The sequence below is a fragment of the Salminus brasiliensis genome, chromosome 14, assembly GCF_030463535.1.
Source record: "Salminus brasiliensis chromosome 14, fSalBra1.hap2, whole genome shotgun sequence".
NCBI classification, from domain to species: Eukaryota; Metazoa; Chordata; class Actinopteri; order Characiformes; family Bryconidae; genus Salminus; species Salminus brasiliensis.
In genome coordinates this window covers 14053933-14072081 of record NC_132891.1, presented here as the reverse complement: position 1 = coordinate 14072081, position 18149 = coordinate 14053933, and positions in this window count along the sequence as shown.

The window sequence follows — 18149 nt, the reverse complement described above, 5'->3', positions numbered from 1 at the left end:
CTCCCTTTCCGAGTGTACAGATGTGTAATATGCAGCAACAGCCATTAGTTCCTCCTGAGTGCTGATGCTAGCAGCTGGGCAGCAGAATTTACTTGTCCACATGTCTCATTACTTGTGTCTTTACAAGCATGGCAGGTTTGTAGTTAACTGGAGGCCTCCTTTTAAGCTTAGATCTCCCCAAGCTTAAAGCTCTTTTACCTCTGGTGATGGTGAGTTACAGTACAAGAAGAGGACATCCAAATATGTTTGCACTGTAAAATACAGCTACAGTTTGTTGGCCTGTGTAGCATTTTGTCACTACTTTTGTTTTTCTTTCAAGAATTTGAGAAATGTTTGGTTAAACTGATCTTTGAAGTCTGTGTAAGAATCCGTCTCAATACTAGGAGCACATAAAATACTTAGGTTTGAATTTTAGTTTTAAATGTGAAAAGTCTGTGACTGAGCTAAACTTTTGCATTGTAATTTTTTGCATTATATTGCAAAAAGGACCCCGGGAACACACAGTTATCCACCGTCGGTAGAATGTCATGGCTGGGTGGGGGGGGGGGGGGGGGGGGTGCTAAGTTGTTCAAGTAGGCCTAAGCTGTAAGTTGAACTGAAAAGAGGTGATTTGGTTATATTGGCTATTATTTTTTTTTTTACTGGTCTTGCAAAATGAGTAAATGTGTATTCATTAATTTACATTAACATACTGTAGCTGCATGGTTTGAAGGGTATTTCCACCCTCACACACACACACAAATAGCCACGGACCTACAACTTAGAAGGCCTACTTGAACTCCCCCAGCCATTACATCCTAACTACGGTGGATACCTGTGGTCTCCAGGGTGCAAACATAGCATTTGGATCAGATGTTTTTAAGATGATGATCAGTACACATCCAACCAGATGTGTCCAAACATTTAACAATCTTCTGTAAAATATTTAAATACTCTTATAAGCATTCTTAATTTCACCTCTTAGAGCACAGTCACACAGCTCTGTGTGAATTTACCTTTTAATTCTTTCTTTCAAATCATGATTTGAAGTGGTGAAAACCAGTTATCAGGAGATTAAATTTTGAATCTTAACTCTCCATGGTCAAGAGTCTGAAAGCAAGAAGGACTCACCCCCTCAAGCCTGGAAACATCATGTGATAGTGGGAATCCTAATGAGCATGAGTAAGTGAGGGGGAGGGAAACAGTTTACCTCTACTGTAGCTAAATACTGCTAAATACGCCTACACATGACCTAACACTAATCTTAACCTCAGTAGCCAAAAGAAAACTTTTGGGGACGTAAAACTAGGTTAGAATGTTGTGATTACAAAAGCGTGATGTGAACTAACTCAGTATTCAAAAAGGTGTTGGAAACAGTATGTTCTTCAGAGGAAATTTTTAAAGAACATGAGAAATGTTTGTATGATGTTTTTATGAGATTTTGAGAAGGTGACCAAACATACATTTGGACCTGTTTATTTTTTCTAACTGTTTTTATTGCCAATAATTTAAGGGAAAACACCACATTCATGCTGTGCAAGGAAGGCAAACCTGGGAAAGCAAGTGGGAAGAAAGACAATATATATATATATATATATATATATATATATATATATATATATATATATATATATATATATATATATATATATGGGTATCCACCATAATTAGGATATCATGGCTGAGGGGTTTCAAGTAGGCCTAAGTTGTATGCTGATCTGAAGATGATGATTTGGTAATATTGCCTATTAAAGCGTCTTCTTGCTAAATGAGTAAATGTGTATGTATTAATGTACATCAACATACTGAAGCTGCATGGTTTGAGAGGTATTTCCACCCTCACACACACACACACACACATAGCCTCAGTCTTACAACTTAGAAGGCCTACTTGAAACCCCTCAGCCATGACATCCTAACTACGGTTGATACCTGTGGTCCCCAGGGTGAAAACAAAAATATGGTCACCCTAGCATTTGAATCAAATGTTCAGCACACATTCCACCAGATCCAACAGTGTCCAAACATTTGACATAGATGAAAAAAGAGGTCATCAGTTGGTCCATAAATGATTTTGGACATATAAATTCCAAAGGCACAGAGAGATTGGAAGCCAAGATGCGCGTGACAAGCAGCACCTGTGAAACTACATTAAAAAATCTGTGTTACATTTCCCCCCCAATTATTTTTAGCCCAGCTCTCCCCATCTGCTCTCACACGTTGAGAGCTGATGTCTAAAAGGCTCAACCTCAAAATGAAGAACATGTCTATCTTACCCGGCTGCTGCTGACATACAAGAGAAGGTTAAAATGTTATTTGATTATTCAGATGTTCGGGGCTTCTTTTTAACATCAGTAAAAAAGAACTTAAAAAAAGTGGTAACTATGTGGGAGAGATGGCATTCTCCCCTCCCACAGATGGACTGCCTCGAGACCACTTCAAAGAAAACATACAGATTACCTATGTCTGCAAGCTCATAACCTCAATTTCCTCCACCGTGTGAAGTCTGGCAGTATACGTCTATCACGGCCACATTCCATAAGCCTTATGTAAAGCCTGTGACTCTGTGTGCACATAAACATTTTGGTTTTCTGGATATATATTACTTTAACAGAAATATTTTGAAGGAGTGAAGTACTGTATTCAAACCCTGAGATACTGTGTTGAGATACTGTATGCAGACTTGGGTGGGCTGCTTTTGTGGCTCACTTACTTTATGCGCTAAATTATGGTCAAGTAATTCTACAAGACAAGCATAGTTTTGCCTGGAGCGCTATTGGCTGCACAGAATCGTCAATGGCATTTCAACAATGGGGAGTTTGGGGACGAAACATATTGCTGCTGTCCAGTAAAAAACATGTATCTCCATTTTTGTCTGTTTTTAGTTTTCTCCATCGTTTGAACTCTGTAGCTGCTAGATTCAAGATTTTATTGTCATGTGCACAGCAGAAACAAGCAGTTACCTTGTACAAAGATATTCTTACTTGGCAGTTCCTCCATTTGCCGACATAATCTTAGAAATATCAATATAAAAAGATACAAAATAAGAAACCAAAAAAGTTATATATATATATATATATATATATATATATATATATATATATATATATATATATACTAAAGTAAAGCTAAGTAAAAGAAAAACACAGAGTAAAGAGTGCACTGTGTGAATAATTCTGAATAAATTGACTAATAGAAATGCACTAAACTACATGGCATAAACTCTTATGTCTTCTTCTGTGCAGTCATCATTTTGAAGTGATGAAATACTCTTTATTTTAAGGTTCTGTTGCATAAAATAACATCTATTATGTTTCATGTGCCTTTACATGTGTCCCTACCTAGTAAGGGCCTCAAGCCATGCCCTCTCAGAGCCTTAAAATGTAGATCACATCACATCACTCTACTAGTTTTAGATGTGAAGGGCCCAGGACCTTATGAACATGGCATGAGACTAACACTGCGGTAACAGCGTTAGAAGCAATAAAAAAAATGCGGTAGTGATGCTTGGCAAGGCACAGCGGTAGCAATGCTAAGGCTGTGATAGTGATGAAATGGTAATACCACGGTACCGCAGCTTACCTGAGATTAGTTTTTTCACTCTGCAATGCTTATGTGCAAAAGGCAGTCCTTGCGCATAAGCATTTTAACAAGGTTTCGTCACTCACTCACTCACTCATTACCAGGATCGGGATGTAACAGAATTCAAGTATTGCAATAAACCCATCAAACAGTACGAGTGTGATGGGAAGTCTTTTTCCCATCTGTGTTATTAAGATGTATTTGAAATCTGTTCTGACTGTGTTACTTTATGGACTGGAATATGTTAATGAATATATTCAGAACAATGTATTCAGTATTCAGTTTCATTACTTTTCCAACTATTCTGCCTACTCCTGATACCATAATATAGGTTCCATTTAATAGTATCTGTGTGGAATTCGTCTCTACCTTAATGCAAAGTGGCACATTAACACATCTGTACTGCATAACATTTATGATCATTTTGGTTTGGTGAAGTGTGCAACATGCACTACCATTATTTCGAACCCCTAATCAAAGCCACAAGTATTTGGCCCAGAAAATTCCATATCCAGCAGCATGTTTTACTGATCTGGAAAGGAGAGGAATTCCATGCAAATTGAAGAAAAAGAGGGGGGGAAAACACCCTTTTTGTGAATGCTCCTCATTTCTGTGGCCTGAAAGAAACAGAAGGAAGCTAAATGAGTGTGTTTTTCACAACTCCTTGTGGAAACCCACTGTTAGCAGAGGCAGCTCTACATCTCACAATAACACTGTTTGGTATGTTGACTTCATCACAGATCACACACAGATTTTGGGTGCTAAAACATGCATGGGGTTTGTTTCCTTTGCTGAATTTGTGGCCTTGGCCAAAACTGGATTAGGATCCATGGCTGAAAGAAGCTATCATAAACCATTTCTTTCATGCAAAGCATAATATAAGAGAGGGAAATGTTTTTTTTTCCAATACTCAATACGTATCCCAATTTGGAATGTAGCATTGAATCATTCAGTACATGCTTTGATTATTATTAATTATTAATTATGTTACATGAAGTTTAATAAAAACAGAACAAGCAATAATGTTCTATTAAACTAATGATAGTAGGGGTTAACATTAGGGGTGCGACACTACATAAAATCAGCATGGTCTGATACAACAGGAATAATAAACAAACCAAAAGAATAGAACTTAGTAGGTGCTGTTGTGCCCTCTTTGCAACACAGCCCAGAGTGTAGCTCCGGCTAGTGTTATGTGATGAATTGTGTCGTTTTTCAAGCTCTAAAGTTTCCGGGAAGCACGCATGCTTCTGAAATAACCGTATTTGGACTGTAGCTGTGACCCCCGTACAGACGGTTCAAATACACCACCTTATCGAATCAGACTGAATGAATGAATGAATTTTTTTGAATCACCTAATGATTACATTTACATTTACATTTAAGGCATTTAGCAGACGCTCTTATCCAGAGCGACTTACAAAAGTGCTTTGCTATTTACCCAAGAAAAACCTCAGCTAGTTTGAATAGACTAATAGTTCAAAGATACCTCTAAATTTCTTTGATGGTTTGAAGCTGGAAAAGCTACAGTTTTGAAAAGGACCAAGAGGTCAAACTAGTAAAAAATGGGGATGTCTTGATCCAAAACAGGTTCTTTAATCCCCATTTTTTTTAATGTGATGTTTTGTTTTTCAGACTATTTTTTAAATATTTTTTTTTTTATCTACTAATAGTTTATGGATGACTTACATTAAATAACGTGTTTATTTGTTTGTTTGCCCCCCCCCCCAAACACCCCCCCCCCAATTTAGTCATCTGCAGGGGCAACACATGGGGTGATTCTAAGGGCCTGTGACTGATGGGCTATAAATATGTATTAATTGAGTATTTTGGTAGCATTGTTATTGGTTGAGTTGAGGGTCTCAATGTAATATCTTTTCATGAGGCCCAGAATCCCTGTCCACTGCTGGTCATTTGCAATTACTTAATTAATTTATTAATTATTAAGTATTAATTATTTATTATTCTTTGTCTATATTATGTTGTATTGTCTGTCTGCACTTGTACTGTGTTGCACTTGTGTTCTGTATGCACTGTGTCTGTGTTGCACCACGGTCCTGGAGGAACGTTGTTTCGTTTCACTGTGTACTCAGTATGTAGTTGAAATGACAATAAAAACCCACTTGACATGACTTGACTTGAACTGTGGTCAACACATTACTGGACAGCTGAATGCTGTGCTTAGAGGGGAATGCTAACTTCCAGTTCTGCTAAATCAGCGAACAGAAATCCACCCTGATTAGCATCACACACAAGTAATATTACACTTTACACTGTTGCAAAACACAGTGTTCTAGAGGTACTGATGCTTCCCATTATATAATCAGAAATGCATATCTTGATTAAATTCAATTAAATTCAATTAAATATTTTCTCAACCTGTGCAAAATCTCAGAAAATAGACTACTTAACCTTATTGAATCCTTCTGTGGGCTGGAGCACATACTCTGAGCCCTGATTCTCTACCACATCCCACTGTCATTAGACATGGTAGGAGACAAAACTTTGTTTAAGACCTTCACAGATCCTAGGTTCTAGACTTGGATGTATAGTTCTAGGGAAATCTTTGCATTCTTCTGAGGTTATTTTGAGGGTTCTTTGCACTTAACACTTTGCTTTCAAAAGGGATTGTTTGCAGCACCTTCCACTGAAACATTCTTTAGAGAACCTTTAAGGTATCCCAAGGCTGTAGGTGATTTTCAGATTTCTACAACTTTCTCTTCTCTCCTGGATGTCCACATCTTGTTTTCCAAAAGACTTCAGCAGGTCCTTCAGTGTTTTGAGGTGACTTTGGGCAGTTACCCCCGCCCCCTAAGTGTGGTTTTCAAAGGGAGCTCCATTTATTTGGATAGAAAACATTTTGGAGTTGAATTCCAGGGGGGTTGTGTCCTCTGAGGTTTGATGGCAGTGGTGATAGGTGGTGGTGGGGGTGGGGACGTTTGAAGGGTACTGTCTTAAAAGTCTGCTTGCGCTTTGGAAATCTTAGGAAAATACCCACATGCATGCAGGCACGCGGACACAAAAGCTGACGTGCTTAACTGTGCAAGAAAATGGTATCCAAAACAAACACAACATACAAAAACCTTAATGTTCCTATAATGGAATCCCATTTACTGTGCTTTACTAATAATGTAATCTTGTTTGCTTTGTGAGGAAATACAAGCAAAGATGCTATCAGTTTGCAGTCAAATAGGCTATATGGAAAACACAATAGTAAGCATGTAAACCTCAAATGATTCTGCGTGTTCCCTTTTTGCTATACATTTAATTTGGATTCAAAGCTAAGACTATTTCATTCATTTTAGAATTCTTATAAAGCAAAGCCCCCCTTTAGTGGCAGTAAGAACTGTGCTGAATTGCAGATTGGCATAACATTAGATCCCACAGGACTCTCTATAGAATATACATTAAAAAGGCAGCTTTCTCATTGCTGATGCCAACAGTGTACAGTATAACAGTCTCCCATCCCAGTGATAAATATAAGCAGTGACTAAAGTGTCGACTTTCATCATCAAAGACTTCTGAGTCTGATGTAATCAGTGTAAGTGGGAGGTTGTAGCCTGGTTGCTTGTGCAACCGCAGACTGAAGACCCACCTCTTCAGAGAGTACTTGGACGAATAGTTCTATGGTCGCCTTATTGTATTGTGTTTAGCAATGTCTAAGCTTGGAGATATCTTTTGTATTATTAGTCTATTCTAACTAGCTGAGGTTTTCTTGGGTAAATAGCAAAGCACTTTGTAAGTCGCTCTGGATAAGAGCGTCTGCTAAATGCCGTAAATGTAAATGTAAATGCTTGTTTTAATAGAGAATGGGGCTTAAGACGGTCACAGTTTTACCACAGTTAAGGAATGGTAAACGTCTCCCTTTCTTTCTTCTGTTTCTTTCGCATTTTTTTACAATGAATAGTGAGTGTGGTGGGAATTGGAGGTGAAACATGATATTACTTACATGTATGGCATTTAGCAGACGCTCCTATCCAGAGTGACTCACATGCTTAGTTGCTCACTCAGAAAATATCCCCAACTTGCCTGCATGTCAAAGAAATCAAAGTAAGACCTTTAAGTGCAATCACAAGCTTTAATACGGATAAGATTTAGCGCTGAATTCAGTGCTCTTGAAAGAGATGGTCTGCAGTCAGTGTTTGAAGAAAGCGAGCGATTTGTCCGTTCAGCTGTTCAGATACCCTGGGGGAAGTTCGTTCCACCACCTTGGTGCCGGAACAGAGGAAAGTCCAGATGCTTGTCTACCATACGTCTTGAAGGTTAAAGGGCTCTTGGGACACATGGGGTAGTAGGTGCTGGAAAGTTACATTTTCATTTGTAGCAGAGATGTGCAGGGTGCTTTTGAAGAAATAATGTTAAACTTAATAATTAAATAATTTTTAAATTATTCACCAAAAAAACTTAATATACTTAATTAAATAATTAGTTATCTAATGAATGACATCAATGTTATTTACATTGTTTATGATTATTGAGTTATTATTGAGTTTGCTTCAATATCAGAAAAATACAAATGGGGCTGCGAGTGGCTAAGCGGTCTAATGCACTTCCATTATTGCCTGGGGTCGCACTGTCGAATCCCATGCCATGCCCATGCCAGAATCTGAGAGAGCACAATTAGCTGTGGAAATAAGGGTGGTGGTTGGCTTTGCATGTATGGGAGGAGACGTGTTAAGTCCTCACCCTCCTAGCGTTGGGAGCATTGCTAGTGCTGGGGGGACTTATTAAGATGGTGGGTTAATTGACAGTGCCAAATTGGAAAAAAAAAAAAATTACTCAAATAAATTCAAAGCATAATAAAAGTTCACCTCTTGAACATCAATGTGGTATATGTTGAAAGATTCAAAAGTGCATTTCCACAGAATCTGTAACTATGGTGGGCAGCCGAAGTACTGATCTATCCACTAGAATGGGCCCAGGGGCTCATTGAGACTTTTTAATGCCAAAATAAGCACATTATCATGGGTTAAGAGTATTTTCTGTTGAACAATGAAGCTCATTCTGGGTATCAAGTGTACAGATCTGTGAGCTGTTAGACATGGGAGGTTCCATACACGCTTAGGAATGTCTAAAGTTGTGGGTAGTTTGTTCAGCTTTAAAAAATCAGAGCAAGGCATAGCTTCTCCTTTATGACCGTGATGGCAGGCATGATGGATTGATGGAACAGAAACTCTGTAAATGGCAGTATAATAAATGACCCAACTTACAATACATGAACTGTTAGACCCCGTTTACGCCTGGTCATATTATCTGTCTTGAGAATCAGGATTAGATCTGGATAAGGCCAAGCCACTTAAAAATGCGTAAAAGTGTAAACGCAACAAAGGTACATTCAAAATAGATACATATGTAAATCCCATCACTCAAACAACTTCAGGAGGTGGTCCGGGACGCATTTGAGCCACGTTATAGCAATGTAAACACGTGTCTCTCTAAGGTGCATTTGACAACCAAAACCCCTCCCACTACAACCGAAACACCATTAATAACTGCCATGCAATGAGTACATTTGCATATTTCAGCCCACACAGCGATCAGATTTCAGTCTGACTAACCGGAGACACATTTGGCTGTTAAGAGTAAATGCAAGTGAATAAAATCTTCTCCGGATACAATCCAGATACTAGTCATATGAGGTGACCAGGTGTAAATGGGTCTTAGCTATATTTATATTTTATTTATGGTGACAAGAAGTTCTGTCTTGAACTTTAACTCAAGTTTACAGTGTCCTGGTCCACAGTTTCTTATCAAAAGTCCAGACCTAAAAGTAACCCATTTATTGCACACATGAAGAACCATAAAATGAGATGATCGATGAACACCTTAAATCATCTACCTTTTAACAAGTGAACTTGTCTAGGTTCCATCACCGACATGGCTGTTGAGGTGCCTTCTGAGACATAATTTATAGTCTTCAGGTGTGAACATAATTTACACATTTAGACACCACTACATAGCCTCCATCTATCATCTGATACATTAGATGCCTATGGCTTTAAGAGGAGCCCTGTTGACTTTGGACATATTTCACTGTTGGTTTGTTTGGCACCACTGTGCTGCCATTGAACATTACACAGAACACCCCAGCCCAGCAAACGCCAACGTTATTATTATTTGAGAATGTTTCGAAAATGAATGTCAATGAATGAGGGAGAACATTTTACAACCTCTCAATCCCACACAGATATGACATGCCTACCAGTCGCTTGGGCTTGGGTTTCCTTAAAACTCAGGCAATATATGTTCTCTATGACTATCCAGGGTTGTTACAGTGTCATGGTTTCAAGGTCAGTTACAGCATATGATCAGACTATTACTTTAATATAATAATTAAGATTAATTTCCATTTTTTCCATCTATAGGTTATATTTCCTTAAACCAGCGATTCTCACACTACCCATTACCTGTCCTCACGACTAATGCTGAAATGCAAGATTTTAGGATGAAATGCTTTATTAAAACAGTTCACAGTTAACTTTCCTGACACACTCATTATAGTAACATTTTATAAACATTTGCCATTTTTATTGCCCATTGTATGAGAATTGGATTCAGCGTGATTTTTTTATGTTGTAGGAGAAAAGTCTGTTTCAAGGTTTTCTCGTGTGACACAAACAACAAATATAAATTAAATCAAATGTAATATTTTTCATTTCATTTAATTTAATGCTCTGGCAAAACTTTCTATTAATGACTTCAAAAAATTAAAAGAGAAGGCTAATGTCTCATATACACTTTAAAAAATGGAAATTCAGATCACACTGACTTTCAGGATGAAAGTCATACATGCTAACTCTCCCTCTTACTTACTTACTTTACTCTCTTTGACTTTTTATCTCTTTGGAGTGAAGGTTCCAAAAGAGCAATGGTCTTCCATTTTTATAACTAACAATAAAGTCTACACATTTGAATGAAAGTAGGCTACCCCATGCTCGGTTAATTAAGCAGTGTGGTTTGCATTTTGAATCATGTAACTCAAAGTTAATGGGAATCATCTCATAATGCAATTTCCTCTCATGCTGCAACATGTTTCTAAGTGAATCACAGTATCAGGAAGGGCCTCCAAGCAGGTTAACCATCTTCACTCAGTATTAGGTTGGGGTGGGAGGGGTCAATGATGAAATATGGATATACTGATAAACTTATAAATGTAAGAATTATTTCTTAACCTCTTGGTGCAAAATGACAACCGGAAGACACATGTAGGTTGGGCAGAAGCGATTACATTTTCATAAAATATATGGGAATTTGTATTTTAAAGCAGCAATATGGAAAATTGGTATATCTCGCTCCTGAGCTCTCCGCCCTTCTTGAGCTCCACAAAAGGACCTGTTTTTATGGAATATCTGATAGATACAGAACCATCACTGAATCAGTGAAAGAAGAATGTGGATTGATGTGGTATATTACTGTATTTTACAGTAGCATGTACAAACTACAATATGTACAAAGTTACACACTGCAGTTAGCAGCATGCCGAGCTCAGAGTAGCAACAACTTTAACACTGTTCTCACTATTACAAGTCAGTGGAGCATCACAACGATTCTAATGGTTTTAAGGTACCATTTAAGGTAACATTCTACATAATGTTGCTTTAAATGTATGATATGTAAAATTATGTTTTAGGTTGACTTTAGCAAAGCAAGCACACTGTCTGTCTTGCAGTGCTTATGTTTACATTACTGCAGGAAAAGATACAATAATAAGATAATAAAAGAAAGATATGACTTATACAACATGTGTCTTTGTATATAAATCCTATATTAGAACTGACTGAAACATAATAAAACTAAGATGAACACACACCGGCAGTCTAAATCTAGGCCTGTGGTCCCTTTGAAATGTTCATAATGTAAAAACACTCCACCAATATGTAATCTTGTCCTAATCTTGTCTTGCTCTCTGATTTAGTTTTGTCTTGACAGTCTCTAACTAATCCCGGTCAAGATCCTGCCTTTACAGAGTTAGTCACTGTCCAGATCCAGATCTCAAAGTCTGTGATGCTGACTACAGGCGTGATTTAGTTGGGATGTACAAGATCTATGGGGCTTTGAAGGTCAAAGTGAGCCGCCATCAGGGATTCTGTGTCAGTTTCATGTCTAAAGTGAGGGCTCAGAGGGGTCAGAGGGGATACACTCTTCCTGACTCCTGCTGAGGAGTCACCATGCACTCCACAATTAATCTCAGAACGAACACACACACACACACACACACACACACACACTAGTTTTCATATAGTGAAAGTTAATTCTTACACAGATGTCACATATGGTTCTTATGTATCTCCAGCAGGTAACTCTATCGGAGAATGTTCTTTGCACAATGCCATAGAAGAACCACTTTTGCCTTCCTAAAGAACTTTTCAATGGATGGCTCTTTTAAAAAAAGTGACTGAGGAATGTCTGTAGATCCATTTAAGGTGTAAACTTCAATTAAATTTAAAAAAAAAAAAAAAATTAAAAAACATCAAAAATTCAATTAAATTCAGTTTTATTTATATATCACTTATATATCACCCAAAGCAGCTTTACAGAGATCCTTGTCTGGGCCTCTTTTGAGCAACCTAGTGGCAAAAGTGGCAAGGAAAAACTTCCTCAGGTGAGAGGAAGAAACCTTGAGAGGAACCAAGACTCAAAAGGGGAATGCATCCTCCTCTGGTCGACACCGGATAATACAAAGCAAATAACTAACAAATAAAATAACTTCTTGAAATTCACATGTCTAGAAAGAATCCCTGAATTGGTATATTTCCTTTATATTGTGGAAAGGTTCTTAAAATCTTTTAACGGATCTGCACTCTCACAAATCTCTTCAAACATGGTACTTCAGGGACCCAAAAGAGCATATTCTATTGCAGTGGTTTCAGCCCTGCTCCTGGAAAGCTCCCTTTCCACAGACTCTGAATCAAACCATTCACCCCCCCTGATCCACCTAATTACTGCTCCAGAAGTTCTTGGGGGATTTTCAATAGAAAGTACGCCAAGTTCGGACTGGTGTACTTGGTAGTGCTGACTTGGCAAGATCGACTGGTGAGTACAAATTCACTAGGACAGGAGGATGCTGTATGATAATATTGCAATTGTAACAGCAGAATGGTACGCAATTCCTTTTTCAATCCAATTTCCGGATGTGCCCACTTCACACAAGTCACGTCCTGATGCATCCTCAAAAACATGGATGGAACAAGAACTCATCCAGGCATTTGGACTGTATGTGGATAGATATGAATTTTAGAATGGATCAGTTTTTGGAACTGATGACGTTTCACAAGTCCACTGGAACACAAGTACAGACAAGAATGCAGGTTGAGAATCATCCCTTGGTTGTCTGAATGGGAAGTGTTACATTTAGATTGGAGTAAAAACCTTCAAGAAGGTTGCAGATCACTATTCAATGGCATCACTCAAGTACCCTTTGTAAAGGGAAACCTTTCTTGAATGTAGATTTAATGAGATATAGATAACATTAGCACCACCTGCCTAGTATCGAATAGTTGTGTCCCTCTTGTGTCGCCACAACATCTGATCTGACCACTCAAGGCATGGACTCCACAGAACCTCCACAAGACGTTAGTACTGTATGATGTGAGGTAGGGCATCCATGGATCACATCAATCACACTAGACCTGTCTGATGTTCTGACCTAGACCTGTCTGATGTTGTCTAGTCATCAGTTTGGCTCTAGTCAAAGTGGCTCCGATTTATATGCTTGCCCATATTTCCTGCTTTTAACACAACACCTTCAAGAACTGACTGCTCACTTACTGCCTAATATATCCCCCTCCTTGACAGATGCCACTTTAGGTGAAGATGATTCTTGCTTTTCACTTCACCTGTGTATACACTATATGCAACTACCTAATATTAACACTTTTGTAAAAAAAAAAAAAAAAAAAAGGCTCTTTACAATGATTTGTTTTTGCCTAGAAAATGTACAAAACAAGCATAGAAGCATAGTCTTAACACCAAGAAAGACAATGAGAGAAAAGAATGAAAGGGGGTCTCCAGAGGATCAGTATACACACTCTAAAGTGTGACCCAAGCAGAGGCTAAATCCCAAGAACATATCTGTTATGTGATTCTCACACAGCTACAATCCCTGTGAATATGACTCAGCTGTGTCAGCTGTGAACCATCAAGTAGAATGAAAAAGGCCGCCCTGTTTGGAATTTGTGGGGTAGGGTCGTGACCTCTTCTGCAGATGAGTGTACTGGGGGAGGAATAAAAACCACACATGGCGAAGTGCTACTATGCATAATTACTACCATCCTTCATTAATGAACTGCTTAGAGTTCTCGTAAATGACTTCATCATGTTTTTTGGTATCATGGTTATGCGCTTCTGGAGTGTGATTCTGATCCTTGTTTATTCTGTAAGACACTCCTCTGTCCCTCCCCCCAGCCCAAACCTTTGACCACTACCTGACCAGTCACGCTGACCTTCCACATTCCTGCTAATGAGGCACTTTGTTGTGTCCGTGGGCCGTCACAGCTGTCGTTAGGAGATTGAATACCGGTCTGGGACGCCGCATCCATATTTTGATTGAGTACCGCTAAGCATCTTATCATAACCCCTCTTGAGGCTTTGTTCAAGAAAACGCAGAGAAAAGCTGAGCTAAGCCTGTCAGCAAGGGAACATATACTGACTTATGCTCTTAAACAATAAATGTTCCTAAATACATTCTGTGGAAACCAAAGGTTCTCCAAGGAAAGCTTTCTTTCTGTTTAACAAAATGATAAAGTGTGTTGTCAAAATATTAGTCATTGTTTAAATTGGGTCATTTTTCTTTGCAAAAAATGTAAGAAACCACTGACAATAATACCTTACCACACACATTTAATCTCCTTGTGGTCATGTTAGTACTCAAACCTTCCAGGTTTTTAAATCACTTTTGGTTTTCAATGAGAGCTTTCAACAACTGAAGACTGTCAACTCATTATTAAGGAACTTTTCTGATCTTCAAGCAAAGCAAGACACGTCGATAAACATGAAACTAAGGACCCCCAAACAGTTAGTTAATAGTTTCATGACAATAAAACCTAAGCAATTTCTTCCCCTTTTATTTTTACACACAGATGAACCTAATCAATCTACAAGACCCGAAGGTCTATTGTCTAGTGCACCAAGATGTTAACTCGCCCATCCAAGTGATGTAAAGAGAGACTCAATAGACTAGGCAACCCTCTTCCATTGCTCCAAGGTTTAGTCCAGATGTTAGTGTACCCATTGTAGACACCTTTATGAACCCTCATGAAATCTATCTATCTATCTATCTATCTATCTATCTGTGTACGTGTCTGTCTGTCTGTCTGCTAGCTAGCCATCTATCTAGCCAAACTGTATTCAGATACCAGACAATGTCATCTTTATTTGTATTTATTCTAATTAACATTTGTGTTTCACATCATATTCCTCTGCAGTGCTGCATATTCTTTTAGCACCTTTTTAGATGGCATCAACACATTCTCACAATTTAAGATTGAACATATTGACCAATGCTAAACGTTCCTAACATAACACATTTTAAAGCATCCATTAACAAGCATCATTACTGGAAAATACATGCTAGAACATGAGATTTAGCTAAGCATGGTAATGTTGCAGTCCACATTGAGCTATGAAAGCCAAGGGCTTGTGACCAAGACCAACTGGCTAAATGAGTTTTATGTTGAATTAATGCCACCTTGTGGACAAGAACATAACAACATGCTTTGTGGAAACTGCTCAACACATTTTGAGATGAACATTTCAGCAACAACAACTGCTGTTGTTTTCCCCTGTATAGGGGCATTTGGACTGTAGCAGGGCATTTAGGCAGCAGTTAGAACCAAAAAAAATAAATAACAATAAAACAATAAATAATTATTATGAACTTCAAGTTCACAAAATTTACAGTCAGCATGTTTGGGCTTTGCTGCCTCAACGTACAATGCGATACTGTTGATATTTTCAGGTTGTAAGCCAGGGAATGCCCTTGGTTCATGTTTTTGAGTATACAGCTTAAAAATTGATGGGGTTGCAACTTTAAGTGTAAAGAAATACCATTTGAGAGTTACAATCAATACTTCATTAGCTGGTGTGTTTGCTAGTGTCTTGTCCTATCAATGGAAACAAGCTTTTCTTGTAATATTTTTTTCTTTATTCGTACATTCCATAAACTGTATGATCAGATGTTTGTAGACACCTGCATATGCAACATTTATTCTGAAACTAAGTGTGTTAATATAGACTTCGGCCCCAGTAACTGTACTCATACAAAAGTGGGATTATGTTCATGTTAAGACGTTCCCCTGAGTGTACCACTGCAGTCGCAGGTGAGGATAGTTCTAGATCACAAGGGCCTCTCATTAATACCCTACTGGATGATACTGTAAGGTCTTGGATGGATTTAGAGAAGCCAGTCCTACTGCTCCACAGTCTGATACTGGGCGGCCTTTATACTCCTCAAGCGCTTGCTAGGATTTTGGCTTTTTGACCTAAGGCCGAAGGTAGATGAATTCACTGATTAGATTGTACCAACCAAATTTTAGTCTTTAGTATCTGTGTAATGTGTTGTTTTTGGGAGAGAAAAAACTCTTGATTTTCTATTCATCATTTTCTTTTGTCTATACGGCAAAAGCTGCCTTTACCGAAGACCTTGAACAATTTAGCCTGGGTATGTTTAAAAGAGAGATCATTTATTTTTATATTTAGTTTGTTGTAATGTAACTTTATTTTTTCTAAACCTAATGTAATAGAGCTAATATACTGTGGACGGTCCCATGCCAAAGGCTTAGTGTTTATAGTGATAGTGGTCAATGGAGAATGACAACAACCTAAAACAAGGGTAAAAGACATGCCTAATATACAAATAAAGGAAGCCAGGAACCAATCAAAAAGATGTTTTGCTCAAGGTTGCACTGACCAAACAAACGCTACTAATTAAATCTGACAAAGTTTCTGTATTTTATTGTACAACACAGCACAGTTTCATACCATTTTCTGCATTTCACTGAATAAGAAATGCAGTGTTTTTTTAGAGTGCCAGCTTTTGAGCCAGCCAAAAACATTTTGTGTTCTGAGCCGGTCTCTCCAGTTCCCAATAACCAAAGACAATTCCAATATGCTGGTTTACCTGAAAACACTCCAACCTTTGGATCCAAATTATTAGTTTATTTATTTGGGTGTCTTTTAATACAAGGCAGAAATCCCATGGCATACGGAAGTTGAGTGTTGTACCCATATTAAAAATATGGGTCTATGTGATAGATCTTTCCAGGGGAATTGCATTTTTTATGGCAGCTATCAGTCCCTGTGGCAATTAAACATGATTTAACCCCAATACGTTTTGTCCTGTGGTCATGTCCTCTATCATGGAGCCCTTACAGAGTCAACATGTGAACATTACTATACCCAGGTTACAAGTGGACAAATACTCCTGCTCTCTAAATTAACGTCCCTGGAAGTCCACTACTAAACGCCAGCGCTATAACAACATTATATAACAACACCAGCTACTCAAACTGTGCTCCACTACTGTCAAGGCAACTATTACTGCCAAACCACATTTTACTAAGATTGGGGTATTTTTGTGAAGGGTTGCCAAATCACTTTAAATCAAATCAGATTTATTTATATAGTGATTTTTAAAGCAGACGTTGTCACAAAGCAGCTTTTCAGGAATCCAGCAATAGAACAAGATAACAACAAAAGATAAAACAAAAACCCCCAGGGGATAATGAAAAACTCTCTCAGAGCTGGAGGAAGAAACCTTGGGAGGAACCAAGACGAGATCAGAACTACTCTACTATATATATTATTGATATAAAGTCCCTGTACCTCCCTATAAGACTGCTTTTCTGCTCAGGTGTGCTGATATAATCATAATATCATATAACTCATATGATCATATTAGAAAATATCAAGATAATGACAGTAATGATGATGGTTAATGGTGCCAATAATAATAACAGTAGCAAATAATTGGAGTCCTTCTACTTCCATAGCAGAAGCAGAAGAGTGGGCAGCTGCTCTAACGTGAGTAGCAGCTGGTCAGACACTGGTAGCAGGGGAGCCCAGTGGTCAGTCTTCCATTAATTTCAGACCAGACAAATGGACATGATCTGATTATAAAAGGAGAATCAAAAGGAGAGAGTCAGAAGGTAGCACAGACACGGAAGCACCCTGAAACACTGGCATCCAGTTGCTCCATCGCCCACAAACCTAAGTAGTCATGTACTGGCCACGCCATTCAGAAGCATTAGGAAAGATACTCAACCAGGCACCATACTTGATTTGTATTTTACATACTACACGGTCATATCATATTCTCAGCACTGCAGTGACACTGATGTAGTGGTGTGTAAGTGTGTGTTGGACTGGTAAGAGTGGATCAGAAACAGCAGTGTTGCTGGAGTTTTTAAACACTGTGTCTACTCACTGTCCACTTTATTAGACACTCATACATATAGTCCATTATGCAGATGTAAAGGCAGAGAGAGAAGCTGCATCTGTTGCTGCAAAGTTTGTGTTGTTCATCCTAAATCAGTAGTCACAGGACGCTGCCCACAGGACGCTGTTGGCTGGGTATTTCTGGTTGGTGGACT